This window comes from Symphalangus syndactylus, chromosome 20, assembly GCF_028878055.3.
Source record: "Symphalangus syndactylus isolate Jambi chromosome 20, NHGRI_mSymSyn1-v2.1_pri, whole genome shotgun sequence".
Lineage (NCBI taxonomy): Eukaryota > Metazoa > Chordata > Mammalia > Primates > Hylobatidae > Symphalangus > Symphalangus syndactylus.
The window spans coordinates 68,497,605-68,510,898 of NC_072442.2; the positions used below are offsets into that span (position 1 = coordinate 68,497,605).

Here is a 13,294-nt window from a genome sequence, read left to right on the forward strand (position 1 = left end):
CAGCCGTCCTCTCTTGCCACGTCCTGTCCTCCCTTATCAGCACTAACTCAGGTCAGGACTGCTTCTTTGCAATCACTTCAATGCTGTGATTTCTCCTCTTTGACATTTTTTAGGACAGCTAATTTCTAAAAATGTTCATCCTGCTGCCCAGATTTGGAGTGGGAGGAGCGTACAATCCTACGTTGAAATTTCCAGATCTCTGATATTTCTGTTTCCTCTGCTAGTCGCTTACGGATGTTAGGAGTCTCTTTCTTTTACATCCGTAGTTTTCCCATCTGTCTATTTTTACTGCTTTATATCACTTTCTTTTTCCATTTTTCCACTTCAGAGTCACTTTCCATTTGATAGCCAGTTTGCTTTGGCCTGTTTATGAGTCGTTGGCCTTCTTGTCATCATCAGAATTTGTGTGTAGACACATTAGGTCCCTGAAACTGTTCCTGTTTTCTCGACTCCTGTATGGTTTTTAGCCCTCATTACCTCGTTTTGTCTGTTGAGGTATATTTCATGAAGCATGGCTTCTTTGGCAGATGAGGCCTGTGTAAATGGGACGTTCAGAGGGGTCCTGCAGAGGGACAGGGCAGCCTCAAGCACTCCAGCTGCATTCTGCTGCTTAGCTGTCCTAATCTGTGTTTGGTCGTATTGTCTACCTCTTCAGACACCACATCAGCTCTGGCCACCAAATGAAATCCAAGGCCAGGCATGGTGGCCCATACCTGCAGTCCCAACACTTTGGGAGGCTGAGGCGGGGAGATCACTTGAGCCTAGGAGTTCAAGGCCAGCCTGGGCAACGTGACAAAATCCCGCATCTTCAAAAAGTACAGAATTAGCTGGGCATGGTGGTGGCCTGTGCCTGTAGTCCCAGCTACCGAAGAGGCCGAGACAGGAAGATCAGCTGAGCCAGGGAGTTCGAGTCTGCAGTAATCCATGATCGCGCCACTGCACTCCAGCCTGGGAAACAGAGTGAGATCCTGTTTCAACAACAAAAAGAAAGAAATCCAGATTCCTTTGCTTGGCATTGAAAATTCTGGTCTCCATTTCCAGTTTTGCCTCCTGTTGTGTTCTGTCTGAAGACTTTGTGCTCTAGGAGCATGCCTGTGCTTTCTGGACCTGTGCTTACAGACTCTTTTGTGCTTGAAATGCTTTTCCTCCTATTTCTTTCAGCCGCCGTATTTCCCAATCTTACCCATCCAAGGACCAGCTCAGATACCAGTTTCTTGACAATGTTTTCCATTGACCTCATCTGAATACACCAAGGAATCAGAATTTTGAACTGGAAAGGATTTGAAACTCATCTGGGCCCCTCCCCTCATTTTACAGAGGAGAAAATGGATTCCAGTGTCCCTCGATGTCCTTTCTCCATAAATCCCACAGCCCCATTCTTGTACTTTTCATTTGGCTTTTGGGGTCTCCCTTGACTTACTAGAGAACAAGTCTCATCCCTTTGATGTTTGTAAGCTCCTGGATGGTAAGAACTGTATCTTTGTCATCTTTATATTTCACTACACATAGGCCACATGCAATAACATTTTATTCAACTGAGCCGGGCACAAGGGCTCATGCTTTTAATCTCAACACTTTGGGATGCCTAGGTGGGAGGATGGCTTGAGGCCAGGAGTTTGAGACCAGCCTCGGCAACATAGCAATACCCGTCTCTACAAAAAGGGTAAAATAATTAGCTGGGTATGGTGGTACAAGCTTCAGTGAGCTGTAATGATGCCGCTGCACTCCAGCCCGGGTGACAGAGTGAGACCCCATCTCCAAAAGCAACAGCAAAACCCCCACAACATTTTGTGCAACTGTATTGAATATTTTGTCTGTCTAAGATTGTTTATTAATTATAAATAAAAACGTTTTATCATAAAAACATCATTTTGATCAGCAAGTGGGTGTTCCTTAAAAGTGATTTAAAACTTGCTTTGTGCATGAAGAGTCCCAGCTTGCTACTACTGGGAATAGTAACACTGCTTGTTCAGTGTGATTCAGCCTAAATTTAGAATGGCTCACTGGAAGTCTTACAATGCAAGAGTCATAGGTGTTTAAACTTTCAAGAATGTGAAAATAGTGAATGATTCGTCAGCATTTTTTGTTGGGTCATGCTGTGTATAATAGATGCATATCTTTTAGTTATTTATGCTTCAATCTGTGGTTCTGGACTCTTGCAAAGTAGTGGCATTGCAGAGTCAGACCCAGAATTAGACAGTCTGCAGGAATGTCGGCGTTCTCCCCCATCCCGTATTAATAGGTTACAGGTTGCCGCAGCAGAGCAGGTCGTATTTCAGAGAGCAAGACCACATTTTCAAGAATGTTTAGACAGCATTTCAATCTGTGATGGAATTTTGTATTCGTCTCCTTAGAATCCAGACAGAAAGGAAGCCCAGAAGAAATAATTGCTTTTCCTGTCTTGCCCCCATCTGTCTTTTCCAGCACTTTGTAATGCAAACTGAAGTAGAAGCTTTTTTTTTTCCAGGGAGCTCTTGGGTCCTGTCCTTGTCAACTCCTAGGGATGAAAGCCTTGCTCTCCAGCCCTGGCTGGCTGGTTTGCTAAAAGGAGTCTATTTGACTGGCACAGACTTGGTGGAATTACGGATGTTCCAAAATACTGAGTTTTATAGGTCAAGAGGCCCCACGTTCCCCTCTTCCCTGGAAGAGAAGTTTGCTTTCAGCACTCGCTTCCTAAGCTTCTGAACACTCAGAAGGGAGTGGCAATATGGAACAAAAGGAGGTTTTCCTTTTATCAATGTCATCTTGATTGTGTTTAACCAGAGCTGATGTGCCGCTTTTAAATTTGTATTTATTATTATTTTAGGGACAGGGTCCTGCCCTGTTGCTCAGGCTGGAGTGCAATCATTGTTCACTGTAACCTTGAACTCCTGGGGCCAAGTGATCCTCCCACCTTAGCCTCCGAAGTAGCTAGGACTACAGGCATGTGCCACCACACACAGCTATTTTTTATTTTTAATTTTTGGTAGAGATGGGTTCTTGCTGTGTTGCCCAGGCTGGTCTTGAACTCCTGGCCTGAAGTTATCCTCCTGCCTTGGCCTCCCAAAATGCTGAGATTATAGGCATGAGCCACTATGCCTGGATGTGCTTCTTGCTTCTTTTTTTTTTTTTTGAGACAGAGTCTCACTGTCACCCAGGCTGGAGTGCAGTGGTGTGATCTTGGTTCACTGCAACTTCTGCCTCCCGGGTTCAAGCGATTCTCCTGCCTCAGCCTCCTGAGTAGCTGGGATTACAGATGCGCGCCACCACGCCTGGCTAATTTTTGTATTTTTAGTAGAGACGGGGTTTCACCATGTTGGTCAGGCTGGTCTCAAACTCCTGACCTCATGGTCCACCTGCCTCGGCCTCCCAAAGTGCTGGATACAGGCGTGAGCCACTGCGCCCAGCTAGATGTGCTTCTAAATCTGTAAATAAGGGGAAGGTGTTTACTTCACATTCGTGGTGTCTTAAATGACATTTTTAGCAGAAAAGTTCCTTTTGAAAAGCAATGTTTTTGACTCAAAAATTATTTGGGGGTAAGGAATGATTTAAATATTGAAGACATAATTAGGTCATTTCTTGAGCTTCTTGAAGTTTCTGAAATACCAGCTGCTTGGTTAACAGTCTGCTAAACGTTTGGAGAGTTTTTGGTTTTTGACCACCTTCTATGTGGGCCAGCTTGAACTGCTCTAGTCTGTGACCTCTCCTAACCAGACGATGATGCTCTTACAAAGTTTATAAGGCACGGAATGCTCCCCATTTTTATCTGTTGAAATCATCAGTCAAAAGCTTTAATTAAATGCCCACATGTTTGAAACTTTGTGGATGAGTCAATTCAACAAGTACATGATGTGATATGCTATGAAATTTTTGCAGCTTCCCAAGAATTAAAGTGGATGGCTTGAATGTGGGTGAAAGAGAGGTGAATAGAGGGGCGGGTGAGAGGAAGAAAAAGCCGGCAGTGGGAAGTTTCAAGAGTGGCCAACGTCGACCAGTCGTCAGTAAGCTCTCAGACTCACAGGAGAGGGTCAGCCACCGAGTTTCTGTCTCTTCAGTGGAGCCTGGCTGCAGTGTAGCTATTTCTTTGATCAGAACAAGAGTAAGGTTTGGGAGGAGAAGAGAATTATTACAAGTCGTCCCCACTTATCTGTGGGGGATACATTCCAAGACCCCCAGTGGATGCCTGAAACCCAGAGAGTAGCAAACCCTATATATGCCATATTTTTTCCTATGTGTACATACCTGTGATAAGTCTTAGCATGCAAATTAGGCACAGTAAGAGATTAACCACAATAACTAAAAATAAAATAGTACAATTATGACAGTATGCCAGCATCACTCCTCTTGTGATTTGGAGCTGTATGTAATAGCCGAGATGGCTGCTAAGTGACTAATAGGTGCTGTATTCAGCGTGGATATACTGGGCCAAATAGACAGGTGCTGTATTCAGCGTGGATATACTGGGTGAAGAAATGATTTGTGACCTGGTCAGGACAGAATTGGGTGGTGCAAGATTTTATCACACTACTCAGAATGGCACATAATTTAAAATTTACTAATTGTCTGTTTCTGGAATTTTCCATGTAATATTTTTGGACCACAGTCAACTACAGGTGGCTAAAACCTCAGAAAGTGAACTGCTGATAAGGAGGGGGTGCTGTATTGCTCACTCCTTCCCTTTGGAAGAAGGATGAGGTAATTATAGTACAATCTTCCACCCAGTTCAGGAGTCCTTTGTATTACATCTCTGACGTTTCCTTATCCTGCAGAAGCTTGGATACTTTCAGTGATGGGGAGCTTGCTACTTTGTTGGTCCACAGGACAGACTAATTCAGTTTTATAGCTTTAGTTGTGAGAAACTCCTTTCTTAGACTAAACTGAAATAGTGAGATAGACTTCATTGTAACTTCTTGTTGATCTTAGTTCTGCCAGCTGGACGGGTGTAAGCCTAATCCCTTTTCCTTACTACAGCTTCTGAAATTGAAAATTGGTATTATGTTCCTAAGTGTTCCCTTTTCTAGGCTAACCATTCTTAGTTTCTTCATCTTTATAATGTAATTTTCAGACCCTTTATAATCCTTGCTCTTGATAGCTGTTTGTCAGCATCCCTCTTAAAATGTGGTTCCCAGGAGTGGACATGCTGTGTCAACATACACTGAGACAGTTGACCTCCTTGTTCTGGGCTGAGCTCATTAACTTAGGGACTGGGGGTTCAGAGTGTCTGTCAAGTCCCTGAAATTAGCTGTAAATTTTTGTATGTCTAGACATATTTATGGGAGGAAAACTTATTGATTTTTCTAGATTTCCTAAGGAGTCTGTGACTCTTCAAAATTTAAGGGCCACCGATTTTAGACACTGTTCTTCCATTACCTTGGATTTGCTGAGATTTTTGATTTTAGTCACTGTTCTTCCATTACCTCGGATTTGCTGAGATTTTTGGCAGCCGTATTACATGGTTGGCTTCTATTGAGTTGGCAGTCACCTGAAACCCCCAGGTCAAGAGTTGCAAACAGATGTCCACAGAGCTGGGAAAGTAACCTAAGTGGCGTAAGCAGGCTGGTGTGCGTCCAGTTGCATCCACCAGGGGAGTGAATGCCCTGTCCTAAGGGGACAGTCACAGGTGAATTGTAACCAGCTATTGTCACGTCTGAATGCAAACCCGGAGTTGCCAGATCTATCAGTTTTTCAAGAGCAGCCGGAAATCCGGATTTTCATGTGACTCTCACAGTTTTTAGCTGTTGGCTTAGTGTTTTTCACAAACACTGCAAAGGCCAAACAAAACACATCTGTGGGCCAGTACTGTCCCAGGTCTTTCTTCATATGACTTTCATTTAAACTTTCTCCACCTCTGTCTGTGCAAGAGAGTCTTTGAAATTGTCAGACTGTGTGTGTCTCAGCTTTTGTTTCATCCCACTAGTTCTGCTCGATTGTTTATCCCATCAAGACCTTTGGGAACCTTGATGACCTCCCCACTTTATCATTAGCAGATTTGCCAGACATGCCTTCTGTGTCTTCATTCAAGTTGTAGATGAAAAGGCGGAATGGGGTGGATTCAGAGCCATGTGATGTGCCGTCAGAGGCTTCCTGTTCTTCCTCCTCACTTCAGTGCAAAGTGCCAGACCCAAAAAACAGGATTTCTACCTGTCTGTGCGTGTCGTCCGGGGCTGTGTTTCTTCATCTTCCCATGTCTTGAATTTCACCAAAAAAGGCTATTAATACTTGCCTTCTTCACTTTTACATAGAGATATCATAAAGATTTATGAACTAAAGCAGCAAAGTACATTGCCTTCCAAGGAGAAAGTGTTCCTTGCTTTTCTTCCTCAAAATTAGCATATTATGCAATTCAAGCATTAGAACAAAAATAGGCTGGGCTTGTTAGCTTACGCCTGTAATCCCAACACTTTGGGAGGCGGAGGTGGGCGGATTACCTGAGATCAGGAGTTCGAGACCAGCCTGCCCAACATGGTGAAACCTGGGCTTTACGAAAAATACAAAAATTAGCCAGATGCAGTGGTGCGTGCCCGTAGTCCCAGCTACTCACGAGGCTGAGGCTGGAGAATCACTTGAACCTAGGAGGTGGAGGTTGCAATGAGCTAAGATGGCGCCACTGCACTCCAGCCTTGGTGACAGAGTGAGACTCCATCTCAAAAAAAAAAAAAAAAAAATAGTCCAACATGGTGGCCCAAACCTATAGTCCTGGCTACTCAGGAGTTTGAGGTAGGAGGATTGCGTGAGCCCAGGGGTTTGAGGTTACAGCAGTCTATGATGGCACCACTACACTGCAGCCTGGGGACCCTGTCTCAGGTGAAAAGAACAAAAATAACTGCTCTCCAAGACTGACTTCCCAGCATGGCATTAATCTTCATTATGTGGGATTTTGAATTTGTCGTTGTCAGCTCACTAGAAGGAGACTTTATATTCTTGTCCTCCATCACTTTAAATTGATCCTTTCTCTCATTCTCTCTTGGGAGGAGAATGAAGCCCATTGATTGATAAAAATTGAGGAAAATCGTTGGTATTAGTAATAAAGGGACCACAAATAGTTTGGAAGAAAATGGCAGTTGCTACTTGTTTCTTCCTATTAAAACATACCACAGCTAAAGCCACTGAGCTTTTAAAGTATAGCCTCAAAGTTTCCCATTAGTGGCCAAGAATGGCTGGACATTTTTTGTTTCTTTTTTGTTATTATTTTTTGCGTTGTACTTTTCAGCATGTCTGAAAATAGCACTAAACTTCAGGAATTGCTGCGGTTTGGGCATGACCTGGGAGTGCCATCAACACCGTGATCTGTGGGGCAGCCCTGGAGTCGCGTTGTTAGATCAGCCTTCTGTAGGGCAGAGTTTTCATTCCGGCTCACCATCATTTCCCAGCCAGGATTTCTCACGTCTAGTGCAGAGGTCAAGGCTGGCTTGCCTTTGTCAAGTTGAATCCGGTGACTGTTCATTTTGCCTACTTCTAGAGTGCTACTGATTGTAGTTGAGGCGGGGCTGGCGACTGTTCATTTTGCCTACTTCTTTTTTTTTTTTTTTTTTCCGAGACGGAGTCTCGCTCTGTCGCCCAGGCTGGAGTGCAGTGGCGCAATCTCGGCTCACTGCAAGCTCTGCCTCCTGGGTTCACGCCATTCGCCTGCCTCAGCCTCTCTGAGTAGCTGGGACTACAGGCGCCCACCACCACGCCCGGCTTCATTTTGCCTACTTCTAGAGTGCTACTGATTGTAGTTGAGGTGGGGACTCATAAAATGTCTATTAATTGTTTAACAATGTAGTGCAACTGGGTTTGGCCTCACTACCATTCTTCATCCTGTTTATTGCACCCGAGCCTTGTGTGTCCGTTCTCACACAGCTATGAAGAAATACCTTAGATGGGGTAATTTGTAAAGGAAAGAGGTTTAATTGACTCACAATTCCGCAGGGCTGGGGATGCCTCACGAAACTTACAATCATGGTGGAAAGGGAAGCAAACCCATCCTTCTTCGCAAGGTGGCAGGAGAGAGGAAGAATGAGAGCTGAGCGAAGGGGGAAGCCTCTTATAAAACCATCAGATCTTGTGAGAACTTACTATTATGTGAATAGAATGGGAGAAACCACCCCATGGTTCAGTGACTTCCCACCAGGTCCCTCCTATGACATGTAGGGATTTGGGGAACTACAGTTCAAGATGAGATTTGGGTGGGGACACAGCCAAACCGTATCACCTTGATAGCGCTTTTTTGGCAAGGAGACATGTCTGCGGCATATTTGGAACACTTCGCCACGTATCCTCTAAAATCCCTCATTTTTAGAAAAGCTGTAATGAATCCAAATAGCTCTCTTTTCTCTCCTCTATGTACAGTGAAGGACTGGGCATTTTATTTGAATTCTCTAAGGATTGGTGTAATTAGATATCTTCAGTGATGTAACATTGGATGGCATCCTGGTAAAGTGAAAAAAACTTGTGCTTTGAATTTAAATTTTGTCTCTGCTGTTGTCTGTATGACCTTGGACAAGATACTTAACTTTTCATCTGTGACATGGAGGTAATAGTACCTACCTCAGCGTTAGGGGGGATTAGAATTAATATACTTTATTTTACTTATCTACTTATTTATTTATTTGTTTTTGAGACAGGGTCTTACTTTGTTGCCCAGGCTAGAGTGGAGTGGTGCAATCACAGCTCGCTGCAGCCTCAACCTCGTGGGCTCAAGTGATCCTCTCACTTCAGCCTCCCGAGTAGCTGGGACCACAGGTACGTGCCACCATGCTCATTTTTTTTTTTTTTTTTTTGAGACGGAGTCTTGCTCTCTCTCCAGGCTGGAGTGCAGTGGTGCGATCTCGGCTCACTGCAGCCTCTGCCTCCTGGGTTCAAGCAATTCACCTGCCTCAGCCTCCTGAGTAGCTGGGACTACAGGCATGCGCCACCACGCCTGGCTAATTTTTTGTATTTTAGTAGAGATGGGATTTCCCCATGTTGGCCAGGATGGTCTCAATCTTCTGACCTCATGATCTGCCCGCCTCAGCCTCTCAAAGTGCTGGGATTGCAGGTATGAGCCACTGCGCCTGGCTTTTTTTTTTTTTTTTTGAGATGGAGTCTTGCTGTGTCACCCAGGCTGGACTGCAGTGTTACGATCTCTGCTCACTGCAACCTCCGCCTCCTGGGTTCAAGTGATTCTCCCCGCCTCAGCCTCCCGAGTAGCTGAGATTACAGGTGCCCACTACCACGCCCGGCTAATTTTTATATTTTTAGTAGAGACAGGGTTTCACCATGTTGGCCAGGCTGGTCTTGAACTTCTGATCTCAGGTGATCCGCCCACCTTGGCCTCTCAAAGTGCTGGGATTACAGGCGTGAGCCACTGCGCCCAGCCAATCTAATTTTTACATATTGTATAGATGAGGTCTCACTATGTTGCCTAGGCTAGTCTCAAACTCCTGGCCTCAAGCAGTCCTTCTGCCTCAGCCTCCCAAAGGCATGAGCCACCACACCTGGCCTAGAATAAATGTATTTTAAAACACCTTGCACAATGTTGGGCTCACTCATGTTTAGTAAATGACAGGAACACCAGTGCTGCTGATACATAGTCCACTGGAATTTCAGTGTTTCTAGTTCTGTGCATCTAGGTATTTGTCGAGTTCCTGTGGCTTTTCCGTCAGCTCCATCAGCTCCTCTCCATCCCCACTGCTGTGCTTTAAAGCAACTCCTGGTTTACTTGTTCTGAATTGTCCCAGGCCCCTTACTGCCTTCGGTGTGCTGTTCTCTGTGAATAAAAATGGCAGCACAGCTTACCTAGGTCCAGAATATCTGCCGTGGCAGCAGTGGTGGCCAAAGCTTCATTTCTCTTGTCCTGTCCTCAAGACCTCCATTAGGTGTTTGCCTGGCATGACATGCAATAGCACCCCATAGTTAAAATAAACATTCCACTTGATAACATAATTTATTATTTGTATTGTTTTTGAAATTTGAGACTGCAGATAGATTTTTTTTCATTTCCAGTTTTTATAACTTCCAAATTCTTCTTTTTTTTTCTTCCTAGAGACAGGGTCTCACTCTGTCATTCAGGCTGGAATGTAATGGCAGGATCATAGCTCACTCTAGCCTTGGACTCCTGGGCTCACGTGATCCTTCCACCTCAGCCTCCCAAGTAGCTAGGACTACAGGTGCACACCACTATGCCTGGCTAGTTTAAAACACTTTTTGTAGAGATGGAATCTCACTATGTTGCCCAGGCTGGTTTAGAACTCCTGGCCTTAAGTGATCCTCCCACCTCCGCTTCCCAGAGGGCGGGAATTACAGGCATGAGCCGCTGCAGCCAGCCAATTCTCTTCTCTTTTTTTTTTTTAGAGACAGGGTCTCGCTCCAGGGTCATCCAGACTGGAGTGTGGCGTGCATAGCTCGCTGTCTCAAACTCCTGGCCTCAAATGATCCTCCCACCTCAGACTTCCAAGTAGCTAGGTCTACAAGTGCATGTCACCATGTCTGGCTAACTTTTTAATTTAAAAAGTTTTTTTATGTAGTGATGGGGTGTTCTTTTATTGCTCTGGCTGGTCTTGGACTCCTTGCCTCAAGTGATCCTCCTGCCTCAGCCTCCTGAGTGGCTAGAATTACAGGTGCAAGCCACCACACCTGTTTCCAAATTTTTCTCAGTCATACACATGCTTCTTAACTTACAGTTAAGAATAAGTTCTCATTCTGATAAACCCATCAGAAGTTGAAAATATCCTAAGTTGAAAATGTATTAATACATGTAATTTACTGAACATTATAGCTTAGCCTACCGTGCCTTAAATTTATTTGCTCAGAACACTTACATTAGGCTACAGTCAGGCAAATCGTCTAACACCGAGCCTATTTTATACTGAAGTGTTGAATAGCTCACGTGATCTATTGCATACTGCACAGAAAGTGAAAAACAGAATGGCCGTGTGGATACCCAAAGTATGGTTTCTACAGAATGTTTCTCACCTTTGCACCATCCTATAGTAAGGAAATTCTGTGTTGAACCATCCCAAGTTGGGGGCCGTTGGTATATTATTTTAAAAGAAAAGTATTTTTGGATGCCATATTCTAATGAACAGAAGGAACTAATACCTGGGTCACTGCAGGGAGCCTTTGCTGCCTGTTCAACACTAGTTTCCAGACCCAGGCTCTTGGAACTCCAGTCTTCCCGTCCTGGCTCTAAGACTCAAAGCTGCCCTCCTTTCTCCACTCCAGCTGTTTGTGTTAAGCACATCTGTCTTTTTGTTTTCTCCGTCTCTCATCGCACCTCTAAAGCAAGGCAGTTTTTATGCCAAGATCATCGGGACTTTTATAGGTATTGGAATCTGTTTTCCTTTATTAGTCTTTTTTTTTTTCCTTTTTGAAACAGAGTCTCGCTCTTGTTGCCCAGGCTGGGGTGCAATGGCGCGATCTCGGCCCACGGCAACCTCTGCCTCCTGGGTTCAAGCGATTCTCCTGCCTCAGCCTCTCAAGTAGCTGGGATTACAGGCGTGAGCCACCATGCCCGGCTAATTTTTTGTATTCTTTAGTAGGGACGGGGGTTTAACTATGTTGGCCAGGCTGGTCTCGAACTCCTGACCTCAGGTGATTCACTCGCCTCGGCCTCCCAAAATGCTGGGATTACAGGTGTGAGCCACCGCGCCTGGCCAACTTGTTGATTTAAAAAAAGAAAGAAAAGAAATCTCTGGGACTTTGATTGGGATTGCATTGAGTCTACAGATCAATTGAAGGAGAACTGACACCTTTACAATATTAAACCTTCCAATCTGTGAACGTGGAATATTTCTTCATATATTTAGGTCTTTAGTTTCTCTCAACAGTGTGTTTTAGTTTTTAGTATAGAGATCTTGCTTGTAGTTTGCTAGATTTATACTAAATATTTTATGGTTTTTGGTATGATTATAAATGGTATCTCTTAAAATTTAAATTTTCAGTTGTCTCTTGCTAGTCGTGGAAATGTAATTGATTTTTATTTATTGACCTTATATTGTGCAGCTTTGCTGAATTCACCTATTAGTTTCAGGACTTTTTTTTTTTTGTAGGCTTTTGGGATTTTTAAAAAGTAGATAATCATCTCACCTATGAATAAAGTACTTTAAAAAGTAGATAATCATCTCACCTATGAATAAAGTACTTTTTGCCTTATTACTCTGGCTAGGACCTACAGTGTGATATGGAATAAAATTGATGAAAGTGAATATTTTGCTTTGTTGCCATGATATAGTTGGATTTAAATCTACCATCTTGCTTGTTTTGTGTTTGTTCTTGTACTGCCTTGTCCTAGGTTCACAATATGCATCTTTATCACACTAATATTGTCACTGATATCACAATGATAACATTGTATCACTTCACACGTAATGTAAGAATCTTTTAATAGTAGACTTCTGACGGCTTCCTCACATCCTCTCTGCATTCCACTGTGTCCCACATCTTGTTTTTATATATTATGAACACCATCACTGTTGCTATTTTTGCTTTTTAATTAAAAATAAATTTTAAAAATATTTTTATTGTTTGTCAGTTTTCAAGTTTCTACATTTATTTTATATTTTTTAGAGATGGGGTCTTGCTGTGTTGCCCAAGCTGGCCTCAAACCACTTGGCCCAAGTGCTCTTCCTGCCTTAGCCTCCTGAGTAGCCGGAGACTACAGGCGTACGCCACCACACCCAGCTATTTTATGTTTTAAGAAGCAAATTGTATTGTGTATATTTAAGGTGTATAGCATATTATAGGATACATATAGACAGTAAAATAGTCTGCAGAGAAGCAAATTACGTGTTTGTCACCTCACGTACATCTCTTTTTTATCTCCTTAGATCCGAGTTTTTTCTGTACCATATTTCTTCTGCCTCATGAACTTCCTTTAGTATTTCTTCTAACACAGTCTGCGGGCAAGAAATGCTCTCAGCTTTTCTTTGCTTGAAAATTTTAAATTTTTGGCCGGGCGCGGTGGCTCACTACTGTAATCCCAGCACTTTGGGAGGCCGAGGCAGGTGGATCACCTGAGGTCAGAAGATCGAGACCAGCCTGGCCAACATGGTGAAACCCTGTCTCTACTAAAAATACAAAAATTTAGCTGGGCATGGCCGGGTGTGGTGGCTCACGCCTGTAATCCCTGCACTTTGGGAGGCTGAGGCGGATGGATCACGAGGTCAGGAGATCGAGACCATCCTGGCTAACACGGTGAAACCTTGTCTCTACTAAAAATACAAAAAAATTAGCCAGGCGTGGTGGCGGGCACCTGTAATCCCAGCTACTCGGCAGGCTGAGGCAGGAGAATGGTGTGAACCCGGGAGGTGGAGCTTGCAGTGAGCCGAGATCACGCCACTGCACTCTACCCGGG

General features: G+C 43.9%; 1 protein-coding gene across 4 annotated transcripts in view; it reads left to right on the forward strand.

Moving 5' to 3' along the window:
* The window catches only part of VPS53 (VPS53 subunit of GARP complex), a 181,039-nt gene that overhangs the window by 17,726 nt on the left and 150,019 nt on the right, over nt 1-13,294 (forward strand). The gene's annotated exons all lie outside the window — the stretch shown is intronic.